A 25,858-nucleotide genomic window follows, 5' to 3' on the forward strand; every position below is an offset into this window, starting at 1 on the left:
ATATGTTTTAAAATATGATATTTAGATGTTATTTTAATATGAATATTCTCAAAAGCAGTTATTTTTTAGTTATTCAGTTAATACGTTTATTCCAAAGAATAATTACCGTGACATAACTACCTGATTGGATCTAAAATTCTAAAGTGAATATTTTTTTTTATAATCGCTTACAAAATAACGTTAAGTATGCACCTAGTAAAAACATATTAATGCTAGCCTCTCTAGTTAAAAATAACGTACCTACATACAGATAAAAAATTACAAAACAATTAGTTTAGAGATGAATTCCCACTTCAATAAATCTTACACAAAAGACATTATGCCATCGAAAAATAGTGAACCGTGAAACGCATTCCAACCGCATTAATATAATATTTAACCATTAAAACGAAAAGGTTCGTTCACAAACCGCTTCAAAAACTTTGTGCAATCTACCTTTGAAGCTGTCATATTTAATTTTTAATGAAGTCGCTTTTAAAGCTGAAAGTTCTTTGTATAATCGTTTTTACGAATTTCAGTTGTTAAGTACTTTTAATGTATTTTATAAGAATTTGACTCTGGAATGTCAACGAATATAGATTTATGATTTTTTAATGATAGCTGCTTTTTTTTAGCTTTAAATTTTTTCTATCAAAACCTCTGCAGCTATGTAGGTTCTTGTTTAGGTACTGTAGGGATCGGTAAACTATATTTTACTTGAATGAAAATCTTCTTTAACTTTGTGACGTTTATTCTCGATGGTAGAACTGACAGATCAGTATCAAAAACCTGAATCTTTTATTTTAAAGAATATATTTTAAATGCTTGTCCGCCTTTTGCACCAGCATTAATTTAAACAGGTATAAAACCTCTAAAGTACTTACGTTTTATGATAAAACTTTTATAGTTTATCTTATAATTTGCTGTTAGGAAACTGGTGCAAGCTTATTTGAACAACTAAGTTGCTTGTAGAGGAACTCTGCCGTAATTAAGCTCAAAGCTTAACTGTTAGTTTAAAGCTATATAAATATTTACTATGTTTTTGCATCATAACTACTGGGAATAAAATACGTAACTACAAAGAATTTTTGGAATATTTATTCGGCTTGAACAGTTTTTGCAATAAAATCGCATAAGCCATTCTTCAAATCGCATAAATATCAACATAAAATAACAATCGAATTTCAAAGCATTTTTGCTTTTGCTTATACTAAAAAATAGTATATTCCATAAACGTATTAATAAGTATATGTACAATTTTACTGAATATTTTAAGTGGTATACCGTTTGAAACGGCACTCGTTAATTGTTTGTTGTCATTAAGATAAATAGATAGATAGACATAGGAAATCCGTTGTTGTGAAATCGCTGTAAGAGAACGCATGCCGATTGCCTCGCCTTGATTCAATACTTAAGTTTGTATCGATACTTAGGTAACTACGTGTGCACTCCTATCCGACGCATACGTCAAAACACCTAGTTTATACGTAGCCTAAGGTTACCAAGTAAATATGTAAGCCAGTAAAATGTCAAAGTTCAGAGCAAAACTTGTTCTATGTATGGAGATTGAAAATAGTCAACCTTTTGAACTACGAAATATTGCGAGATATTTTTATCAATATAACATATTAAAAGGATTAGGTATTTTCTATTTCGGATGTTTCAGTTTTATGTTAGTAACAATTTCATATATGTTGAAGAAATTAAGTAGATGTTACAAAAATAAACTAGCAAATATATTTGTCTCTCATTAAATTTTCAATAAAGATTTCAAGAAAGCTTTATATTATCCTATTTTCATGAATTCACAGAAGGAAATTCGTAGGTCAAAGGCAATTTAAACTAACTTAACTTACTGATTTCAATATCAGTATTTCACATAGAATTACGTTCACAATCCAATTATCTACGGACGCCGATATCGTAAAGTTAAGAATTTATCTTTTTTACCCCTTAAATAAGGGCGTTTTATTTGCACAAAAATGGCGGAGCCCTTTAGACCGATTTGCTAAAGTAAATAAGAAGCTTGTTCAACAAAATCTGTTACTTTCTGTTTTACTTCGAATCCATTTTCCTTGAATATTTTACTCGTGGCGGTTCTAAGATAAAATTGTTTTGTATTGAAAACTTTTTATGCTTTGGTCGTAGAGTGAATTGAAGTGCATAGTTTTAGAGTGTTGTAATATGAAAACTTTAAACTGTTTCAGATTTATGCATCTAAGACGAAATTTTAATCAAATTCAACTAAGTATGACACTTTTGAGCTCAAATTGTTATGAGACTTCATGATACAATTTACGTTTTATTAGTACTTACTTACTTAACCATCTACTTACATATCAATTACCATACCTATATATTAAACACATATCATTTTGAAAAAAGTTTCAAGATAGCTGTAACTTTTAAAAGGAAATCCAGAGTTTGTTTAAATATAATCAATGCCAGATTGGATTTTTCATAGTATTCCGTGCACGTTCTTATTCTTTGTTACAAAAAGTTTACGTCGGGTACCATCAGATGCTAGGGATAACGAAAATAAATAGAGAATGCAGAAACTTCACCGGGTGTCTAGTAGAATAATAAGTAAAGTTATATGTTCCTATATTGCAACGTAAGAATCTGCCTGCAATTAAATTCCTGTTAAAAATACTCTTACACTCACAAAATGACGAGACAAGTAGCGGCACACTAACAATTTACATTATTTTATTACATAAATCCAATTTTGTTCACTGTCTACATTCCAATGATTAAATAAATAAAACTTTTTTTTCTCGATTAAAAAAGCTCCTTATTGAAACAAATGTTTTGCATCTATTTAATTAATAAATAATCAAATCATATTGCCATCAAGAGACCTGTTTGAGAAATTAGAAATTTCTGACAAGACCAAGTCAGGTAATCCAAATTTTTAATAAAGTATTTATCATTTACCTACTACCCTCAAGACGCATTCACCAAAGTAAACACCTTGACCACAAACAGCCGATCTATAAATAGGTGCAAGTCCATTTACTTGCACTATCTCGGTCGGCAGAGATTGCCACGCTTACCTATAAGCTACCTATAAGCCTATCCGCCGTGCCGCTTCTCCTCCACGAATAGGGGAGGAACGGACGGACACGTTCTACCCCTGTCCCACACACGGGGGATAAAAATAAATACAAAGGAAGATTGTAGCTTGTTTATACACTAAGCTGTGATAGATCGAGTTTGTGTTGAAGAAAAATAAATGAAATGATATTTTTAAACGAACCAGATTTTGCTATTTGAGTATTTTTTGTAACAACGAGCAAAGCTATTTAGTTGTAACAGAGATCTCATCTAAATATTTGATCTGGAATCCCTTTACAATAACAGCCAAACGAGGGTAAAGGAGTGACTTTATATTACCTACAGCTTATCTTCATCCTTATCGTTTTACCTACGTTTGTATTTTCCATCTAATATGAAAGTTCTAAGTTCAAAACACGAGCCGTAAAGAAGTTCGATCTAGATTAAGCAGGGCTTATCTGCAAACGTGATAAGTTCCACCATACGCCTCGGGGAAGTCGGGTGTAACTAGTTTGTGTAAACAAAATACTGGTAGTATCTTGTTAGTTCTGTTTACTATGAGGTGAAGAGCCACGAAACTTATATGTGTACATAACCACAGTATGTGGAGAATTTTGATACGTGAAAATTAAGTTTTAATTGTACTTAAATAGAAAACACATTTTCATACAGGTAATAGGTTATTTTCGTGATATTTCGGGGAGAAAATTCAATGAAAATTTCACCAAAATACCAGGAATAAGATATTGTCACCCAACAAAATGGGAGTTTAAAGTCTAAAGTCGCAACGTACGCTGTGTTGCCTACACGGAATTTGTAATTCGCCCAGAATTCGCATGTGTATGAACACTTTACACGGAAATATGCTAATTACTCGTATATTTAATGTGATAAAGGAAAAGATTAATGGACGGTGTTTGAAGTACTTCTTACCAACATTTAAATACAGGAATTATTATGAAGTATTCCGTGAAGGTGCAAAGTTATGTGTGAAAGGTTTTCGATAAAAATATTCAAATAATATTTTTAAAACATGTTGTATTTAAAGCTTTAGACTTTAGAGATAAACCAAACGTTTTAAATGTCTGTTGTATTTTCACAGAGCTTTCGGCTGTGACAAAATCACGTACATTTGTTAATCCGGCTTTTTGGTGTTACTGGGAATTTACAGCAAACATATTGGAGATACACACATAAAAGTAGTACCTACAAATGCTTCTTTCTTCTTCTCTAGCGTTTCATTTAAGTGAGTTTGCTTGTTAACATGTAAAAAGGTTCTGTAAAACCAATTAACAGAAAAAGATAATTTGATTTAACTGTAAAATGACTGTTAACGATCATTATGTAATTTGGTATGGAGATACGTGGTATTGGATAGATAGATGATCTGAGTCGATGTAGTAGTTCCTTAGGAAAGGAGGCAAAACCGAGGGAAAAGTCTAGAGCCAAAAACGGTCTACCTTTTTCCTGTTCCGGCCAAATACCTGGCCTTAAAGAAGGTATTATGAATTAACAATGAAATGTTGATGTTTTGTTAGTGCTTTATAATTCCGAGTGGTTTCTTTGGGAGTGCCTAATCCAGCTAATCCTTCGACCTTGTCATAAGCTGACAAGGTTTCCACGAATCTGCCAACGTTTATAAATAAAAAAAAATTCATTATTTTTTTTTGTGTCCGCATTTCACCTACTTGTACGAAAATCTTGTGTCAATTGTGATGGTTTTATTCTTGTGTTCATGTTCTAGTTTTATTAAAAGATTATAGTTCGCGGCAAACTTATTGGCGGTTTGCAACTAACTTCCGAGCATATGGCCTTACCACTAATGCAATTAGACCCGCTTAGCAAAAAACCCGTTCCCGCAACCTATTGTTCTGATCCATCTTTTAAGTTGGTTGTCAAAACAATTCTAGAGTACTAGTATTTATGTTCCCATAAAAGTTGTTGAAATACTAAAACTTTATTAATTTAGTGGTTTATGGGCGATGACATTAAACACAGCATTAACTTTTAATTTTCCACTGCAGCTAACCGATTAGGCACTCACTATTTTCAGTACAATATTTATTGACTGAAGCTGTAGGTACATTATTTAAAAGTAAGCTAAGTCTATATTTTCAGTGTATAACCTCCTAAAGTTCTAGGGGAAACAAATTATATGCCCCACAAAACAATGAAATCAAATATTTATCACGTACACATTATCTATCTATAATTAATTAATTAATTAGCACATAACATTACAAACGTTTGGATTATTCCGTGTGTTCGGTAAGCGGATTACGTATAATATGCTCGAATATGCCTGGATCAGATAACTTGGGCGCTAAGTACTCGGGTAATTGAGATTCGGATGAATGAGAGTGCGTGTGATTCGCTCTATTCAATTATTAGTGTTGTTAGGTATATTAATTTGGTTTTCATGGAGCTTGGGTTTGATTTAGCTTTGGTGATTGAAGTATTTATGGTGATGATTTAATGAATTGCAGTTGTAATGTTTATTGAATTCGGTGGATTGCAGTTTTAAACAGTTATAAGTGAATACTCGCAAGTCTGAGTTACATTAGTAGGACATTAAGCTTGTGTAAAATACTTATGTACATTAAAATATACATCAGCCATGAGCAGTTTTATTACTCTGTTGTGGCAAAGGTAAATAAACGTTCGCAGACGTCGAATAGAATACTATTACTCTAATAGAGCACAATATTATTCTAATAGAACTAAATTGTTGTAGCCAAATTAGCTCCTTCTATTCAATTTTAACTTACACTTAAGCATATACACTCCACTTTCCCACAAAACCAATTGCTAAAGGCCTCGTCAAACGAAATTGTTCTTGAACTATTCGTGTTAGGGTGCGTCTACACGGTGCATGTAGCTGGAGCAAGTTAACCCGCGCAAGTGACAAGAGCACGCGGGTGGGTATTTCGCTTTGGTACATGCGCAAGTCGCTGGACCCGCAGGTTTTTAAAATGCATGTAACCTGCGCATGTGCCATACCATGCGCAAGCTACTTGCACCGTATAGACGCACCCTTAAACTGAGCAGTGTGTCACTTGTAAATACGTTGAGCAGTTATTAAAGTTAGCTGCGCACCCTATTGACATTCTCCCTGTATGTGGAAAGTTTCTAACCGCTGTCCATGAAACTTTCAGCTCACTGTATTGTAGTTAGTAGTCATGTGTTCTGCTGTACTTGTGCTTATTGAGTTTGTTGGTAATAAATGAGGGGTAAGAATTAAATTAAAAGTAGTAAAAAGTAAGTGGAAAATCCTAAGGAAGATGTTTAAAATTTGACGACAGGGAAAATTAAGTAAAACTTTGGAATTAAATCTGAAGGGACAGGCTGGCATCAAACTACGTTGTACTTTTTAAATTAATTAACTGTTTTATTCTTGCTGGATTATAGTACATTTCTGATTATTTAATTAAATTGTTTGACAACTAACTACTACTAAACTACTCATAAAACTACATGCTTTTGTCTCTAACACAAATAAGTTAAAGACTGAGCGACATTTAGTCTAGACAGGCTAATGCTTTAATCTCAAAATGCTACTGATGCTCGCTGAAAGAATACAGTATGACTTATCTGAGCTAGGAGGATAATATCTCTTACTGAGGACCCTAAAAGATTACTAATTAAAACAAATGCAACTGATGCTTTTAAAGAGACCAAATAAGAGCTACAAAACCATATACGTCCATTAAGATTAGCAGCTTGCCAACTTCGAAATTTCTACAAACTTTGTGGTTCCTAATCTCAGCCCGGCTTTCGTCCAAACCGAAATCACATTGAAACGACCCAAGAAATTATTACGGAGTCATATTAGACCGCATTGTGGCGAACCTACGTCGCTGGCAAAGCGACATATTGAGGTTACAAGTTAACAAGAAAACAGAAGATTGAGACAAGAAACCGCGTACAAACAGACTCAACAGTTGTATAACTTCATAGAGAGCTTCTCAAAGAATATAATAACTTTAATAGAACAGACAAGTAACTAATAACTACGCTAGTTTGCGTTGCGTTCATTGTTCACAATTTTCTTTGATAAGATTTTAATACGAGGTCTTTAGTAATTATGAAAAGGTAAAATTAATTCGCTTTTAGAACGAGGGCTGTCATGTTCTTTATAAGGGTTATTTATGTTCGAGCTTCGCTTGTCTGCTGCAGAACAATTTAAGGTAAACTTGAATGTATTATTTGATTATTTCTACTTAAATTAACACGTGATACAGCACTTTGACTGAAAACTTACACGTTTTTGAACTTTAACCACAATATGTATGTACTAACTTCGGAAAAACTAAACAGATTAGTGATCATGTTTATGACAACTAAATCATATATCACGAAAAACTGAAGAAACTTTTACCTTAGTCAGCCAATTAATAACTGATTGAGCAAATCAATCAATGTGCCTGATTAATATCGATTAATGCAACACACAAAACAACTAAGAGGGGTTAGCTATCAATCATGTGATTGATTAAGGAGCAAGAGTCACGTGGCAGATATACTGAAGTAACAGATGTTGGGAATTTACTATAGGTACATCTTATTAGAAATAGGTATAACAATCTAAACTCTGAATATTAGTATAACTACGAAAAGTTCGATACCTAGGCACACAATTTGAAATCGTTCAAACAAAAACGCTTAAAAAAATCCAAACGTACGATTTGATAATTAAAACAGTCAAAGAAAATATAAACTAAATTAGGAAGTTATACTACTACCATAGAAGTTCTATTTTTAGAACTATTTTCTATTCTAAGTGATAGTCCAGCAAAAATATCTCGTAAAGACAACACTAACAAATTATTTTGCATTCAAGCTACCTATAAATAGAAGCTTAGCAAGACTATTTACAAAGCAACTAGGGAACGCTCTGAGCTGTAATTCAAGAAGGGAAATAAATGAAAGTAGAGAAAACGCTACACTTAAACAAACAAGGCGAATAAATAAACTTCGTACAATTGCAGTTCCGCGGTACGTAATAAACTACCTTTTATACTTAGAGTAGACGCATACTGCAAACTTTTAGTCGGCCGACATTTTGTTCGGGATTATAAAGAAGGTGAATAGTAGAACGCACCTAACACCATCATCTCCCGAGCCTTTTCCCAACTATAAGTAGAACGCAGCTAAGGTACCTACCAGTGTTTTACTAGGAACGACTGCCTATCTGACGTCTTCAACCCAGTTACCCGGGCAACCCAATACCGCTTGGTTAGACTGAACGCACATAAAAACCATCAATTATATTTAGGCCGGTATCAGACTAAAAACCTTCATTAAATTCACGATTTTTTTTTGTTTTTTTTTCAACTCGTGGGCCAACTGTTCGCAGTGTGCGGTTACTCTTATTGTTCCATATTTCTGAGCCGAGGAAAAACATTGCAATTTCCAGTCGGCCAGTAAGTTGTTTGAGTCAAACGGTTTACTTGGTATTTACAGTGGTGCAATTCCAGACCGATGCGTTTGTGAAACGTCAGATCAAACGTAACATACCGCGCTGTGTTTATTTCATTTGAAGCCCAGTTTACTTATGTGAGTAAAAGAGCTAATGCAAGTGGGTAAGTACCTAAATAATAATATCTCATGAGCGATTTGCATATCTTCTTTAACTAAATGCATATAATTTGATGTTGGAAACTTCTGAAAGTAAAGTAGATTTAAAATATGATGGGATATATACATAAATATAATGGGATATTACTATTCAAATGGGTGTAAGTGACTAGAAAGTTTTGATATTCCATCATAGGCTAATGACTCTTTATGACTTATGTTTGTGTTTATTTTCACCCTGAATAAAATCGTTTCAGAGAAAAGTCCTTTAGTCTCCAAACTCCTACAGTTCCTTCATTTCTCTAAATATAATGGGAGTCTGAGACTAGACATCATATCGTCTATTTTCTAGAAAAGTCATTTTCAGTGTTTTACAGAAACCTAACAAAGGAAAGACGAGAGACACCTGTTGCTACTTCGAGTTTACTGAACCGACTAACTTCTAGAGACGTGACTAGCAGTTAGTGGTGATGTTGGTACTACCTGTGCGAGTTCGCGCCAATCCGATTACGGTTGGCGACCCTGGAAAGAAAGATGGCGCGCGTAAATAGATTGGAATAAGGCAATAAATGTGTTTTATCGGGAAGTTGGTGTTATTTGTTATTTTGATTCTTTTCCTTTTTATTTAAGCTATAGTTTAGTTTATTATATGGTTCCAGAAATGAAGAAGGAGCATTGAATCAACTGTTTCTTTTAAATGAATATTGATGGCACAAATTTTAACCACATAAGCGTACCTACATACAACTTTTAAAAAATAATTTCCAGTTCAGGCAGTAATTTACATGTTTATTGAAACCAAACCGACGTTATTATATTATTGGAAATTTTCCAAACAGCTGACAGACTGTAAGCATAATATTATTAAAATTCTGCAAGCAAGTACGTGAGTCTATGAAGTACGTGACGCGGAAACTTCTGTGCTCATTAGCCTGAGACATAATGAAACTTTTTGGACGAGCAAGGAAGATGATTGCTACGTTTCTTCGCGAGTTTAAGGAACTGTTCGTATGTAAATGGCCTTGTCATAACACGTCAGCTAGCCATGACACCAGAACGTGGTAAAACGTGGCTTTTTAGGAGTGCTGTCCTTTCGTATTTTTGACTTGAATAAGTGCTGAAAACTAGCCTACTTTTAATAAACGTTTTTGACTTGACTTGTTATTTTTCGCTGGATGCTGGCTGAAAAAGTGGCTTGTCTTATCATTTTGTCGTAGCTGAAAAATTGGCTGAAAGTAGAGTAATACTCGTATGTGGAGTGCTTCCTAAGATGACCGTCTTTATGGTTAAAGTAGCTACCCTACTGGCTACATTCACTCTGAGTGAGTGTATTTCCATTTCTGAACTGATGACAGGTACAACTTTTAAGATGATGTAATATTTTTTCTACACTTGTGTTTTTAGATGAAAATAAAATCTAGCTAAGATAAAAAATTGGAACGAAAGTATAATTCACATTAAATGTGGATTTCAAATATGTACTATGGTTGGCTGTAGTGATAGCCAAAACTTAAAGCCATGTGCTTGTCGACCACAGCCTAAATCGGCGATTTGACAACTGAAAATGGTTCGGTTATCGTTATTTAGTTATTGTAGTAATTTTGAATTGTTTCTTGTTATCTGCATGTTGAACTTTCCTGTACATAATTAGTATCAGATGCCATTAAGACTAAGTTCCTCGATACCACATTTCCCTGATGGCTTCAAAGATCCGATTATACCTCGCCGCTTTGAGTAAACCGGAAAGCCGATTTCATTAATTATGGGAAACCGGTATCCTAGCTAACTAGAGGTAGACATCAAGAGTTATCTTGAAACTAGGTATCGAGTGTCTATAGGAACTGTGTTAAATTTGAATCATAGAATTTGACAACGGTATCGACAGATATCCACACTAAAACCAAAGAAAAATCTTTTCACCGATGCCTAATTCACTTCTGTATTATTCTTTACCTGTACCAATAAGGAGTAAATATATTTTGTTTGGCACTGAAGCTATAGAACCGATTTGAAAAAGTCTTCCGTTGTTTGGAAGCTGCAATGGGATCAGCTAGTCGATTTTTTTTTCCTTTATTTAACGTTAAAAAACAAATGTGTACAATATTAAGCATTGTTTAAGATAAATTAGAGGTATAGAGAGATTAATTGGGGTTTATGTAAGGAGTTGGATATCAGAACTAACCGAAACGTGTTATTGTTAAAAGAAACCATCGTTTATCGGGCTTTTCTGAAATAGGTAAGAAGGAAGGAAGTTTCGCTTCCAATTATAATCATAAAACAACATTCACTTTGAACAATATTGCCAATTATTTTCCAAAAAAAAAAAATGTGATGGAAAAATTCTTCAGCTACCATCACGAAATGGTTTCTATTTATTATTCTTCTAAAGATTTAATATAAAGTAGCTTGTTTTTAATTAAAAGAACACTGAAAAAATACACTCGTGTCTGCTTATAATTTTTTCTTTACCACAATGTAAGGAAATAAAGCGTTAAATAAAAAAAAGGAACAAAACAGTATTAACACTTTTTATTCTCATTTGCCAACACCCTTTAGCAATATAAATGTATTCGTAATGTACGTACATAAACATAAAACGCCTGTTTACAATTTAATTAGTGCAAGTGAAGCAAGGAACATTTTGCTAAGCGTTTAAGCGTTGCTTACGATAAACGGTTTCTAATCACTTGCAGTAATGGGAGTGTGGCCCGGCTTACATTAAACCGTTTAATTACTTGATTATTTTCTAGTTCATGCAAAAAATGACCTAAGTAGGAAATGAAGTGAAGGTTTCTCAAAAGGGCACTTCGTTTCATTTAAATAAAAAGTTTAGGATCTACGAAATCGCAGTTATTTGAATGTTCTGATCTAAATGCATCCCAAATATTTTATTTGTGTAGGCCACCAGGACTTTTGTACCAATCGTTCGAGTATGAGTGTGTGGGTTCGATTTCAGGTCAGGCAAGTACCTACGCATCTTTTCTAAGTTTATGTCTACTTTCTTAACTATCTACCTATATTTTAAACATCAGTGGCTGATGAAATCACTAACTCTCATTGGGCAAGCGTGGTGATTAACGCTCAATCCTTGTGTATGAGAGAAGAGGCCTGTGCCCAGCCAGCAGTGGGACGATAGAAAAGCTGATGATGATGATGTGTTTAATTTATGCATAGATACGCTAACATAATGCTATATATTTTCCTAATTTATCGGGAGTGTTAATACCATAAAAGTCCTAATTTTAGCACTGACTGACATATGAGATGTTCCTAAGTGGTTTGTGTTCAGTTCAGGGAGCGTTGTTTGACCACCCTGACATAATATTTGGCGTCTCGCTACTAATTAGCTCCATGTACTCAAGTTATTAGTCTCAATGGCTTTGGGCTAAAATCGTACCTAATAACCTTATTTGAAGAGGCATTGTATTGTAACTGTTGGGATGGATATTTTGGTGTATCTATGACCATTTGTCATAAATACTTGGGACATTTCAATCTCCGGTAGGTAGCTGTTGTTTTTGATTAGAGGATTCATGGGTATAAATAAGTCCCAAATATTATTCTCATTAAGTTAAATATAATACTAAGGACGTATTCAAATGCTCTAATGTGTTCTAGGTTCATAGTGTTGACCTAGCACTTGTATTTTGAGTCATTAGCTTCTAGTAAAGAGCGCCGTTTTCGTTGTAATTAGGTTTGCATTTGACCACTATCTCACCTGATAGTAAGCGACTCAAAGCCTACTTTAAGTTCGTTGTACATTGTGCAAGAAGTATGCATAAATGAAAGTTTATTTTTATTTCACACGTGTGTAATATAATATCCTTGAAAATTACATATCAACCTTATTCCTTATACTCCTTCAAGGTTACAATCTTGTCGAGTAAATAGACAAAAGCGTGAAATTCCTTCAAATTAATTCCATTTCATATGAATGAAGTTAAATGTTGCAGACATTCCTTCAGTGTAAATGTAAAATTGTCGCTGTCGCAAACATTTTGTTAATCAGGACATATTACTGACAAAGGGACAAAATAATTTAGTTAAGATGCTTCCTGAGGATTGTTTACATAAATCTTAATATTAATGTTGCAAAGCTAAAAACAATCTCTAATCTTATGAAGTACTTACTAAATGGCACTGAAAAAATACTTGAGTGTTAGATAACCCATGTATCGAGAGAGGCTGTAGACTACTTTTAACCCGGGTGCGAAGAGTAGTTCCACGGAACGGAGGGAAACCGTTGACAGAATCTGGTATGTTATATGTACCTATGAATAAAGGGTATTTCAAAAACCCCTGAGAACTTTCCCAAAAGTGCTACAAAGTTCTTTGAGCTAAGTCTAATCGGATTACCCATTAACTGAGTTGCAGAGGTCGCTTTAAACAAACTTGTTTTAAGCGCTGCCCAGTCCACGTTCATACAAAGTCGACATTAATTAATAATTAACGGACTTTGTCCTTACAATTATTTGCAATTAATACGCAGTGTTCTAGAACGCATTGAAATACTAATACTATCTGGAGATAAAATTAAAACACGTAATCTAAATTGTCCTATTAGTCCTATTATGTAATAGGACAGCTAGTCATTATCCATGCACACGGTGTTACAAAAGTATTCAAAAATATATAGAAAAAAAATCATAGTCAAAACATCGCCAACCCTAACAAAATGAGTCATATCATTGAAAAGTAATTCAAATAGATTATTTGTAACAGAGGGGTAACACCTATTTTCACAGTCCCTTTCCGCCCCGAATAGGTATAATTAATTTGTTGCTATCTATCTCCAATGGAATTATTCCAAGCTCAAACTATGTTACATCCACCTTACTCCCGTACTCAAACATGTACAAGCATTTTAAATGCTGAAAATTAGATTACGTTTCGTTTTACGTAAAATGTTTTGTACTCAATTAACTTTAATGATGACTGAGGCGGGAACTCGCAGGAAATCTTATTTGTTCCCGCTGTTTTGTTCCCATAAACTTATGTATATTTAATTCCCAAGTTACAAGTTCGTCTTTGTTAAGAATAATTAACTAAGCGACTCAAATTAACAATACTTTAATAAGCCACCGTCAGGCGTTTACAAATAATAATTTGTTAGGCCTTAACTTGTTAAACCTGTTGCTAGTTAAACTAATTTCTGAGAAGTTTTGTTCTGGAATTTTCCTCGCGTTTACCTTTCTATGTTCTTTTTGTGCCCTTTTAATTGAATAAGCACCCATTATTACCAAAATTATAAATTTAAAAAAACCCCCGACCCAAAAAAGTACGCAATAATTATGACAAAAGGTTAAAAACGCTGAACCCTATAAAAAGCAAAAAATAACTTTGAACACTACGTAAACTAAATTTTGTCGTGTCGGGGGACCGCTCTAATTCATAACTTTAGATACGTGTTTTTTTTTTTAAACGAATGTTGTAATTAGGTAGGTATCATTTGATTTATGTAAGTATTTATGAAGGTAAAAAGCGGTCCCCCGACACGTCAAAATTTAGTTTACGTAGTGTTAAAAGTTATTTTTTGCTTTTTATAGGGTTCAGCGTTTTTAACCTTTTGTCATAATTATTGCGTACTTTTTTGGGTCGGGGGTTTTTTTAAATTTATAATTTAATTTTATTTCATGCTTTTTAAAGGAGCTCCTTAATTTTTCCTTCTTTCATTTAATTTAAGATGGGGTCGCTATTTGCGATCTCGGCCAAAGGAACCTGTTTAAGAATCCTCATGACAAACTGGCTCTGGGAGAATTGCACAGATTGAGAAACAATAAAGATTAACCTTTGGACATTCTAGATTTTTGGCAAAAATATAAATCGGTTTATCCGTTTCATTCCGGCATTCCAGGGTTTTATCCGCCACATCCCATTTCCAGCATCAGGTTTTCGTCAATCAGAAACATGAAGAGAACTCGTCAAGACAAATTCAACGAGCCCAAACTCGATGGGTTTACTAAAAGGCAGTTCAGGGTTACGTCTCCTACCTTCGTGCCCTAACGGCAGACCAGCTCAGTGGTTCCAAAAGACATTAGTGTTTCAAATTTCAGATCCCACATATACTTGCAAGTAAACTGAGCGTGTAACATTCCTATCACATCTAGCAAACGAGCTGATGACCTTGAAGACCTGAACCGATTTCCACCAAACATAGCTAAGAACACTCCCGACTGACATACCTTTTAAACAAAAAAAACCGCATTACAATCGGATCATCCGTTTGGGAGCTACGATGCCACATACACACACACACACACACACACACACACACACAGACACGTCAAACTTATAACACCCCGTCGTTTTTGCGTCGGGGGTTAAAAATTAAAGTGAATGACATAGAAAGCTCAACCAAAATTCATTTTATTTATTTTTGCACGATTTTTATTATGTACCTACATCATATCTGGTAAATATTTATTTTAAGGGACTTATTCGTCATTTTAATAGGATCTAATAAAGAAGCCGTGCTGTCCTTAACACATAGATCTGGCTTCACAAAATGAATAATAATATGCTTTACATTACACAAGGGAACAAAATAAGACTTTTTTTTTGTTGCATGAAATTTTATGACTTTTGTTTACTAATTCGAGGTCGCTGATTTCAAATCTACCCTCATTTTTTTTCTAACAGCTTTAGTTTTTGAGATATAGCTTGACAAGCAGATTGACCATATTTTCAAACTAGTTACAATTAAATTTCATAAAACAGAGCATTTTATTTAAAAAGTATATAATTTTTACTATTTCTATTTTGCAAAATAACTGTAAAAATTATACTAACTATTTCTGTAATATTTGTGGTGAATATACATTTAAAAATTGTAGACTATGTGTGTCGGAGTTCTTGAAACGGGTGTACTTTGAGTTCTTTGGATTTTCTTTGGACACCTGCGACAGGTACCTACTGGGTGTCTAAAATGGTATGTAAAATATGCGTCGAGTCTTTAAGGTTATGGAAAAATAAGAAAAGACCCCATTTCAAGTAACAAACACCGATGATGGCAAGAACCCTCGAATCATTAGGTAGTTTTTCTGCGTGGTTGATATAAACGGTATTAACAAAAAAAAAACGGTCCAAATGGATTTACCCTAACTTGTTATCTACCACCTACCTTAATACAGGTGCTACCACCTTTGCACATCAAACTTTGGCTCATGAAACAATTTGTAAAAGCTCTGAACAAAAATGCTCAATACATATCTAAAAAGTCCCATTATTTGAGTATAGAGAAACTAAAAGCCGGAATTTCTGCTGGTCCACAAATAAGGAGGTTGATGAAGGATGAGAAGTTTCATAATTACATGACCAATATCGAAAAAAATGCCTGAAACGAATTCGTTTGGATTGCACAAAATTTTCTATCAAACAAAAAGGATGAAAGCTTATTCAAAGCACTTTGAACAGATGTTGTCACATTTCCAACAGCTTGGTTGTAATGTGAGCATCAAGGTACACTTCCTCCTTAGCCATTTTGACCATTTCCCTGAAAATCTATGTGATCTCAGTGAAGAACAAGGTGAACGGTTCCATCAAGATATTCGGACTATGGAAAAGCGGTCCCAGGGTCATTGGAATGCCAACATGATGGCGAACTATTGTTGCAGCATTAAAGACAGCCCTAGTGAACCGAATCAAGCTATAATAATAAATCGTTTATTTGCTTGAATAAGGTACATAAAAGGTCTTTACAGTAACAATACAATCTCTTATTCTGCCGCTTATTGCGGCGTGCAAATTTTCTTAAAACTATTTAATTTACTATATTTACACAAGAAATGAATTATTTTTCACATAGACAATACTTTATACTTATTTCAATCACAGACCTTTATATCTTACAACTTATAATCTAGGAATTCATGAACACTATAAAAACATCGGTCTGTCAATTGTTTTACTAAGGCACGCTTAAATTTAGGAAACGGCAGGGTTTTGATAGAATTGGGGATCTTATTAAACAATTTGATGCACATAATATAACAGTTATTAGATGTACATGTTAGGTTCGTTCTGGGTCTATACAACTTGTTAGCATTAACAGACCTAGGAGTGTAGTAGCTAGCTGTCGGTTGAAAAAGTTCCTTATGTTTAAAAACAAAAATACAAGACTCCAGCACGTACAGGCAAGGCAAGGTTAATATTTTATATTTCTTAAAGAATGGACGGCAAGAGTCCGTTTGTTTAAGACCAAATATGGCCCTTAAGCATTTTTTTTGCATCACAAATGTCTGGTCAATATCTACACTACGGCCCCACATAATGACACCATATCGAAGTATCGACGATATATAACCGTGGTACGCTGTAATTGCTGCGCTCCTAGACACTTCACAGCTTATTCGCCAGAGAGGGTACAAAAAACTATTCATTTTGCCACAGATATTTTCAATATGATCTTTCCAAGAACAAAACTTGTCTAAGGTTATTCCGAGAAATTTGATGGAATCCGTTTTTGATAATGTTATTCCTTTACATGATATGTTTAAATTCATTGGTTTTGTTCTATATGTATGAAATTGCATTAATCTTGTTTTACTGATGTTAACTTTTAAATTATTTAATTCTAACCATTGTACTGAGTTATTAAGTGCGGTGTTTATTTCATTTTCATATGATTGCCTGTTTTTGCCCTCAATAATAATCGTGATATCATCTGCGAAAAGAACGGATTTGTGACTAATAACGCTAGGGAAGTCGTTAATATAAAGAAGAAACAGTAGCGGGCCTAAAATACTGCCTTGAGGCACGCCATACTTATTCAACATGAGTGAAGATTGATATGTGTCAACAGTTTTAGTTTTCTCATTGTATCCGTTTATTTCTACTGACTGTTTTCTATTTGATAAGTATGAATCTAACCAATTGTATGCTGTTCCTCTAATACCGTATCGGTAAACCTTCTCCAATAAACGTTTATGGCAAACATGGTCAAACGCTTTGCTCATATCCATAAAAAGGACAGAGACAGGGATCTTACTATCTATATTTTCTGTAATAGATTTAATGAGTTGAAAAGCTGCTAATGATGTACTTTTATTTTTGCGGAAACCATTTTGTTCTTCTTTTATAATTTTATGTTTTTCTAGGAACTCTGCTAATTTGATATAAAATACTTTTTCAAAAATTTTAGAAAATATAGGAATAAGGGTTACAGGCCTATATTATCCATATGAGTTTTTTCTCCTTTCTTTTTATATAAAGGTTTCACTATTGATCTTTTCAAGATAGTTGGAAATAATCCTTCTTCTAAAGACAGGTTAATGATATGTAGAAGGGGTTCCAGGATGATATTGATAGACAGTTTTAAGATATCAGTGCGAATTCCGTCATAACCACTTGCTTTGGAATTGTTTAAAGACATAATAATATATTTAAGGTCACGTTGCTGTATTGGATAAAGAAATATCGATTTTTCATTAGATTCTATATTTTTAATGCTACTAAGTCTTAATTGTCCACTGCCGTTATCAAAATTATTGTTGGTAGCTGTATTAATAAAGAATTCATTGAAATGATCAGCCATTATAGCTGGATCAGTGTAGTCGTGATTGTTCACAGTTATTTTAGAAATATTAGTATTGTGTGGTTCTGTTACCGTGTGTTTTTTTATAACATTCCACACTGCTTTGCACTTGCTTTGGGCTTTGCTAATGTATTTTGCATTATTAATTTTTCTAGAAGATGAAATGCACTTTTTTAATGAGTTATTGTACTTCCTGTAACTCTGTCTACTAAATTCACAATTTTTGTTTTGTAATTTATAGTATAGCAGCCTTTTTTTCTTACAGCTAACTTTAATTCCCTTAGAGAGCCAATGTAAATTAACTTTATTTTTGTTTGATACTTTTACGCGAACAGTAGGAAAACACAGATTGTAAAATAATGAAAAAGTGTTAAAAAAAATATAAAACGCTTCATTGGTGTTTTTTGCTTCATAGACATCATTGAAGGATAGGCATGATAGTGCGTTTAAAAATTTTAATTTATTTTCGTCACTATAATCTCTTTTCAGTTCATACCACCATTTAAGAGTAGGTGGTTCTCGTTTCTCCACTGGCCAAGAATATGTTTGAGCGGTATGATCCGATAAGCCAAAATTATGTACTAGTGCTTTTTTAAGCCAAAATTATGTACTAGTGCTTTTTCGTTTGCCAATCTTCCTTTATGCGGGTTGGTGTTAAGATAGATAGATAGATATATGGTGCTAGAAAATCTTATAAAAGAAAGTTTTTTGACGCTTAATTGTTGTTCTTCTGCTGTTTTTTGTTAATAAAATTGTGAATATCACGTTTTGTTGATATCTTAAAAACTAAAGCTGATACAGAAATTCTGACTTCAGATCTTAAATTAGCAGCCCAAACATATACAATATTAGTCGTAATATTTCATGCAACCAAAATGTTGTTCCCTTGTGTTATTAAAAGGATAAGGTAATTCTCAGTCTCGTTTACTATTCTGTTTGCATAGCCAATGCAAACAGCACAATAACCATTCCTATAACCGTTCAAGAAATAACCATTGGCTGCACCACGAGTAAGTAGCTCAGAAGCAGTGATGCGTGAACAAACGTGTCGTTTGTCTATACATACATAGATCTATATGTAAGTATGTACGTATGAAGCCATGACAGGGTAAGTCTGGACTTACCCTTATCAAACTATCGCTGTTATTGTTCGCGTTATATTATTATTTATCAAGACGTGTACTGCGAAATGTTTATGTATAAAGCTGATAAATAATGCTTGAGTCTTTTAGTTTCTAGTGTGAATATATACTGTAAGCTATAGTATACCCATATCATTCATTTGTTCAGTTGGCTGCTTTCTATTCCAATATCCCAGACTTTTAAGACGTTTCGCTATTCAGTTTTCAAGGCAAAACGCTACTTTTACTATCAATATTATCCTGGTTTTATCTTATATCTAAACTCCAGCCCATACTAAAGTTTACCGCAGATAAACAGAACAATGAGGCTAAAAGTTTCATAACTGAACGTAGCACTAAAGTTTTGCCTCACAATTAATATAGGTACCTTAGAAATCTTAAACTTGGTCGGGGTAATGTACAAAGACAAACTTTGTAACGCAATATCAGTTCAGTGACTTGGCAGTGACCATTCGTGTGTCGCTGAACAAGACCCGACATTTACGTAGAGGCGACTGAACATTAAAAAAACAAACGCAACAGTGAATGCCACTCCATTGCTTTCTGTACTCGTAAAAACCGATGTACCATACGATAATGCATTTAAAAAATGGAACGGAATCGTATACAGTCTCCTTTGCACACAATCAGGATATTCTTTGTGTTAGGGGTGTCGGATGACGCGCGTGGTAGACATAATAAAAAGAAATCAAAGCCATTGTTCGTTTTATTGGTCCTAAATTTATTTTAGTACCGAGGCGGAGGCAGATCCCGTTTACACGGCGCGAATGTTCCCATTTCAAGCGTGGCGAATAGAACAGGATAAAAACACCAAGTTAAAACTTGTTGAGAAGCGCTAAAAATGTTATGATTATATCAGACGGCCGCCTAATTTAATGTTTCCGACTTCAAAGCAGAGCAAACCAAGTTTATCAAGTTATTTCGAGTTGGTAGTCTGATTTATTTAAAAAGTAAAACTGTTTGTGTTCGCGGGAACTTTTTAAGATCATCATAGGATTGGGGATTTTTTTGACAAGCGCTGATAAACTTTATGAATCCTTATGATGTTACATCATTTTTCTTCGGAGTTTCTTATTGGGCTTTTACGGAAAATTTTGTCCTTTAAGCTTGTTCCGTGTATGTTTTCGTCCGAGAAGAAATATATTAATAGGATCATGTCGAAACTTTTAATAATTTAATTTGAGTAACGCTGAGGCTCTTACGCTGTATTATTTATTCCGTTTCTTCATGCAATATTTTTCCCCACGTACGAAACAAAAAATATCCAGCCGAGAATTCTTAAGTCTTTTTACGTGGTACCTACTCCCACTCACAATTCTTAACTTTTTTTATGTGGTATCCTTACCCTCTTACTCTCGTCTGCCAGTCCTTAAAAGTGTAAAGAAGGTTGGTTTAAACCCATACGTTTTACAGACAGAACTTATTAAACATTCATTGGCAAGCCGTTGAGTAAGTTCCAAGTAAAACTCATGTTATACAACTGGAGAAAATTTCAATTTAATCCTAATACGAAAGAGAGCCGGATAATGTAACTGTGCAAGAAGTCTGGCCTGAAAAGTTCTTAGTTAAATTGTTAAGGAGTTTGGCAACGGACGTATACGTTATTCAACCTCTGTAGTATGGAACTTTTTACATTACATGCAGTTGGTGCAGCTTGATTTAGTACCGAATATCTTATGCATGTGTGGCGTAAGTTATGTTTTGTCTTTTCAGTAATGATTTAAGAGGTATTAGTTTGAAAATATTTGGAATGCAAAAAGAACTGCCGGTCCATCGGTCTGGCGCGCTTTCGTTCACGTCCAACTGATGAACAGATTTAAATGTTTCATAAAAATACATTAGGCTACTTTTTATTTATAGGCGGAAAGAAGTTTCTCGGGGATACCAGTAAAGCCTCGGGAAACTTTGGGAATGTAGAAAAAAAAAATATACAAGCAAAAATACATAACATCGAATTTCCCAATACCACTTATCATCTGTAATTTTATGATTCTGTTTATTGTTATGTAGAATAGCGCATTTTGTAGCTTGACTCTTACTTACAGTTTCACCGTACTCATTGCTTATAAATCAACTAAGTATTTTAATTTAAAATAGTTTATACTCCAAAATATACAACCCAAAGAATAATTTAATGTTTAGCACGACTTAAAGCTGTCGGGTAGCTAGAAGTCAATATTAAATTATGGAAAGTTTAATAAACTAACGACCTTCAGTGATGTTTATCTTTGAACTTAAGTTATATTAATTAGATACTGCACGAGTACCTCGTTTTAAACATAAATTTGGTCCTGTGAAGATATTTTTATTTATTTCGCGGTATGTATATGGAATAGAGCTACGAATATTTTATACAGACTTAAAAGCTAATATAGCCTAACACTATAAAATTCAAAATGGTGGGCAGAAAATCCACCATTTTGGAATTTCCACCAATGTGGAATGGAGGGTCAGTAAGTCAAAATAATAAACCGGCAATTTCGGGACTAAATTATATCCCACTTCTCAGTATCTGTTGTTATAAGGGCAAAAGAGTAAATCTTCTGTGTATCATTCATAAGATTTAGCCTGGTGACGACAGCGAAGTCTATGTGAATTCAAACTGTTTTGGACTCAAAACATAGTAACTATGGACACTATTGTTTGCATGACTTTCATTTTGTAAAAAAGATGGAATACATTCTATTTATTCCGTGCAAATAGGCTCAAACAATAAATATTTGTGCTGGACAAAGGCCTCTTGACTCCCAGCCTCTTCTCTCTTCAGTCAATTTATTGTGGGATAATAAACATCTGACACATATAAATCATGAAGAAGGCTCTTAGTATTTTTGTGACAATTTGATACTTTAAGTATCGTGCTATAGTTATAATAATATTTCTTGAAATAACTATTTATTTCTTAATGTCATTTATATATTAATTGAAAGAGCGTCATATCACCAGACAAGAAGAAAAAAAACTATTCCTATAGGTCTTACAAATGAAGAACTTCAAAAGGTAGTAAGTCTGTCCGTAACGCTTTAAAGACTAAACTTAAATAATTTGGTTTAATTAAATTTTGGCTTAAAATGTCTCTCAGATGGCTTACTTCAGGATTATTTGCGTTTGTATTCATGACTTACCTTTAGGAAACTAATTACGAATAGTTTATATTGACATACCTACATCTAATTATTTTATTTTAAAAAAATGTACAGAAAAGTTAAGGTTTTGAAGTACCGTGTTATAAAAGTTAAGATATTGAGACTGACCCCAATTCATTGTTCTGAAGTATATTTTATGGATACGTAATAACCCAATTTTGCCTTCTGAATTCACCAATTTGTCTGGCTAAGCCGATGGAGCTTACCAACGCATTTCAGAGACCACCCGAACAGAATTGTGCATATTTTACGAACCATACACATGTTTCGTAGTTTCATTGTTAAAAAATACTGGGCCATTCAAACCAACTTGTTGATATTAAGCCGCGGAAAAATATTGCCAGACTCCTTTTGTTTTGTTCCCATTGTGCCCGTTTTGCGTTCAAAGTGTTTCTGAAATGTATGGCCGAATACAACCAGAAAATGCCATAATTTTCACGAGTGAAATACGTTATGTTTTTCTCTTGTTTGTGGTTCGTTTGTTTTTGAAGTAGATTGATTGCATTGTTAGCAGACAACTTTTTTTTTGGTACTTTAATCAGAATTTATTGTGTGGTAAAAGGATTTAAATCTAAAAATATATTGTTATTTAAATAAACAGTTATTTGAGTCAGTTGAAAAAGCTTAGGTAAAACTTAAAAGCACAAAGGTCAATCCTCATTATAATGAAGTCAATTTATTCCACCATAAACATCTGATTGTTGACTTTTACTTTGAATTTCTTCAAAGACTTTTAGTTTTCAATTCTTATAAAATTCTAAGTGGAATGAGGTTGGATTTATTCAAAAAACTTTTTGGTGAAAAAATATGTTTTTACGAACTAAAATTTGAAACTCGTGCGGATTAAAATAAACTTGTAATCAATGAAGAGTATTTGTAAATATAATTACACTAGCTTCTGCCAGCGGTTTCACTCGTATCCCGTGGAAACCTCTGCACGAACCCCGATAAAAAGTAGCCTATATCCTTCTTCAATAAATGGGCTATCTAACACTGAAAGAATTTTCAAATCGGACCAGTAAGTAGTTCCTGAGATTAGCATGTTTAAGCAAACAAGGGTACTTTTTCGCTTTATTATATTATATACTTAGTATAGATGTGTAGGGCCTTACTACAAAAACTTTAAACCCTGTTTTACACTTGTCTAATAAAATTTTGGCTGCAAAATGAACCATATGTCAACGTCATAAATTGACATTTTTTTAGACAAGGCATAAACTGACGTTAAAAAGTTTTTGTGGTAAGACGGGTAATGTTTACTGTAGGTTTAAAAATAGGTGCGTGTTTCGGAAGGGCGTTTATTCGGGCGGAATGTTCAGGGATTCACCACAACAATGTCCGCCATTTGCATTGGTCCTCTTGCGTCGTACAAATAACTTCCTACGTATTATGTGAGCCTGGTACCTGTTGCTAAGCTATTGTCTACTGGTGTTGAGGTATTTATAGTGGAGATAATAACAATAAATAGGGAGTTTTGAACGTCATAATAATAGATTTTTAAAAATATCTCCTAAATATCTATCTTCATCCATAAACTAGTAGGCTTTTTCTTCGCTCCCACGCGCAGCTTTAGCGTCACATCGAATTTTGCAGAAAGCCTCCTACAAAATGTATTCTTCTGTACGAAAATGTATTTCGCAATGAAAACCAAGTTCAATATTTAATCATGTTCCGTTCCATACATGATAAATTAAGATATACATAAATGAGTTTGCATATTCAGCTGATACGTGATTTTCCGTAAGCCAATATCATTTGTGGGTAGCTAATTAATTAATGGTGCTCGAGTCTTTCAAGCGCACAGTTTATCAATTTATGAACTCAGTACTGAGTGCCGAATAAACGAATACAATGTTGCTCCCGTCAGCTACAATATTCATTTCATGTATTTTTAATTAAAACGCTAGCGTTGGTAAATATTTGGCGGGCGTCGTTGCGTTGTTTGTAAAGTTAACTTTGAACTGTGCGCGTCAAACTGGCAGAACAGTTGTAAAAAGACAATGCATAAATACTGCGAGTTGTTTGGGAACAAAATCCCCTTTGAATATTTAACTTCAATCAGAACTGTAGCTTCGAACGGTAAGCCATTGGATCGCACGCGAGCCGGCCGAACCAATTAATCTTGCTCGACCGTTTGATCTTTTGCTTTAGAATTAATTGTGGAAAGAAAATGGGAGTTCGCTTTAAGCTAGCGCCTGCCGTAAAAGAGAATGTGAGATTGTAATAGATTTCTGTGATTGGAATTTGAACTAATGATTGAGTTTAATTACTTATTACATTGGAAACCTGAAAGAAAAATGAGAAAAATCATTACTTTTATTACAACTATTTTGATTTAATCTAAAACCTTATCTTTACAAAGATCATAGTAAAGTAGATATAACTTAAATCTTCACTTATTCGAACCACGAGGGAAATCAAAGTATCACTAAATTCATAAAGAGAATGGCGGCAATTAATTATATCTCTTATATTAGTTTTCCCAAAAAATGTTATTCTTCAAATATGCGTAGGTTCTAGAAATGACTGAAACTTTTATTATAACACGGTTAGTTTTTGTAGGCTAACAAAATATAATTTTATCCTATTCTATAATACTGAAAAGAGCTTTGGGGTGGATAGTTTGCTCCCAAAACTACAATACACTATTTTATGAATATTACTTTATCATTAAAATATTCTGGTTAGCGTTGTTCAATCAATCAATAACCACATTTTGGCATGAAATTATGTCGACATATTATTTAACCAAAAGTAGATTTTATGGAATAGGAAAACCGTCATACGATAACTTGTATTATCACGAAATAACTCCTGCAATTTATCACGCGCATCCAATTATAAAATTGCAAATTTCACAAAATTAGACTGAAAAGCAATTAAGTGTACCGAATTAATTAACTTTCCGCCCATCAATGGTCGAAAAAGCAAAGTTTTAATTTCGGTCGACGGTCATACAAATGCTGAGTTTTAATATGAAATGGCAGAGCGTCAGTCTGGTTATCAGTACTGCGCTACGGCTGGGTGCACACAAAAGCTATGAAATCTCTCGTTAGCATTAACCATGGAGAACAAAATGAGTAGCGGAGGTACCATAACGGAAAATCGCTTTAGAAAGTAACGCGTCAAAATGTCCGGGAGACGATATATTATGTCTTCTTTGAACCCGAACATTTTTTGTAATTCCAACAATCGTTGACAAGCATCTCAAAGAACTCGAACGCCTCGACAGTTCACTCGTTTTGGTCATGCCCACCGTACGAATTTGACCTAAAAGAAGGCGCCTGACCTACCTGCATTATAGCAACTCCGCTCATCTTACACTCCGTGCTTTCCTTACTCCATGGCATTAACCGTGTTGGAAGCTAGCCACTGAAGCTGCAACGCTGCAGGCAGCACGTGCAACCAACTCCATAAGTTTGTGC

General features: G+C 33.9%; 1 protein-coding gene across 4 annotated transcripts in view; it reads right to left on the reverse strand.

Annotated features, from left to right (window-relative positions):
* LOC110370558 (diuretic hormone receptor) overlaps positions 1-25,858 on the reverse strand; it is a 167,572-nt gene that overhangs the window by 61,963 nt on the left and 79,751 nt on the right. Inside the window, exon 1 of one of the 4 annotated variants that reach the window (XM_049845015.2) lies at positions 9,097-9,115. The exons of the other annotated variants lie outside the window; for them this stretch is intronic. The gene's annotated coding sequence lies outside the window, so the exon portion shown is untranslated. Of the gene's footprint in view, positions 1-9,096; positions 9,116-25,858 lie in introns of those variants that run through there. 4 annotated transcript variants of the gene reach the window in all.

Source organism: Helicoverpa armigera, chromosome 15 (assembly GCF_030705265.1).
Source record: "Helicoverpa armigera isolate CAAS_96S chromosome 15, ASM3070526v1, whole genome shotgun sequence".
Classification (NCBI taxonomy): Eukaryota; Metazoa; Arthropoda; class Insecta; order Lepidoptera; family Noctuidae; genus Helicoverpa; species Helicoverpa armigera.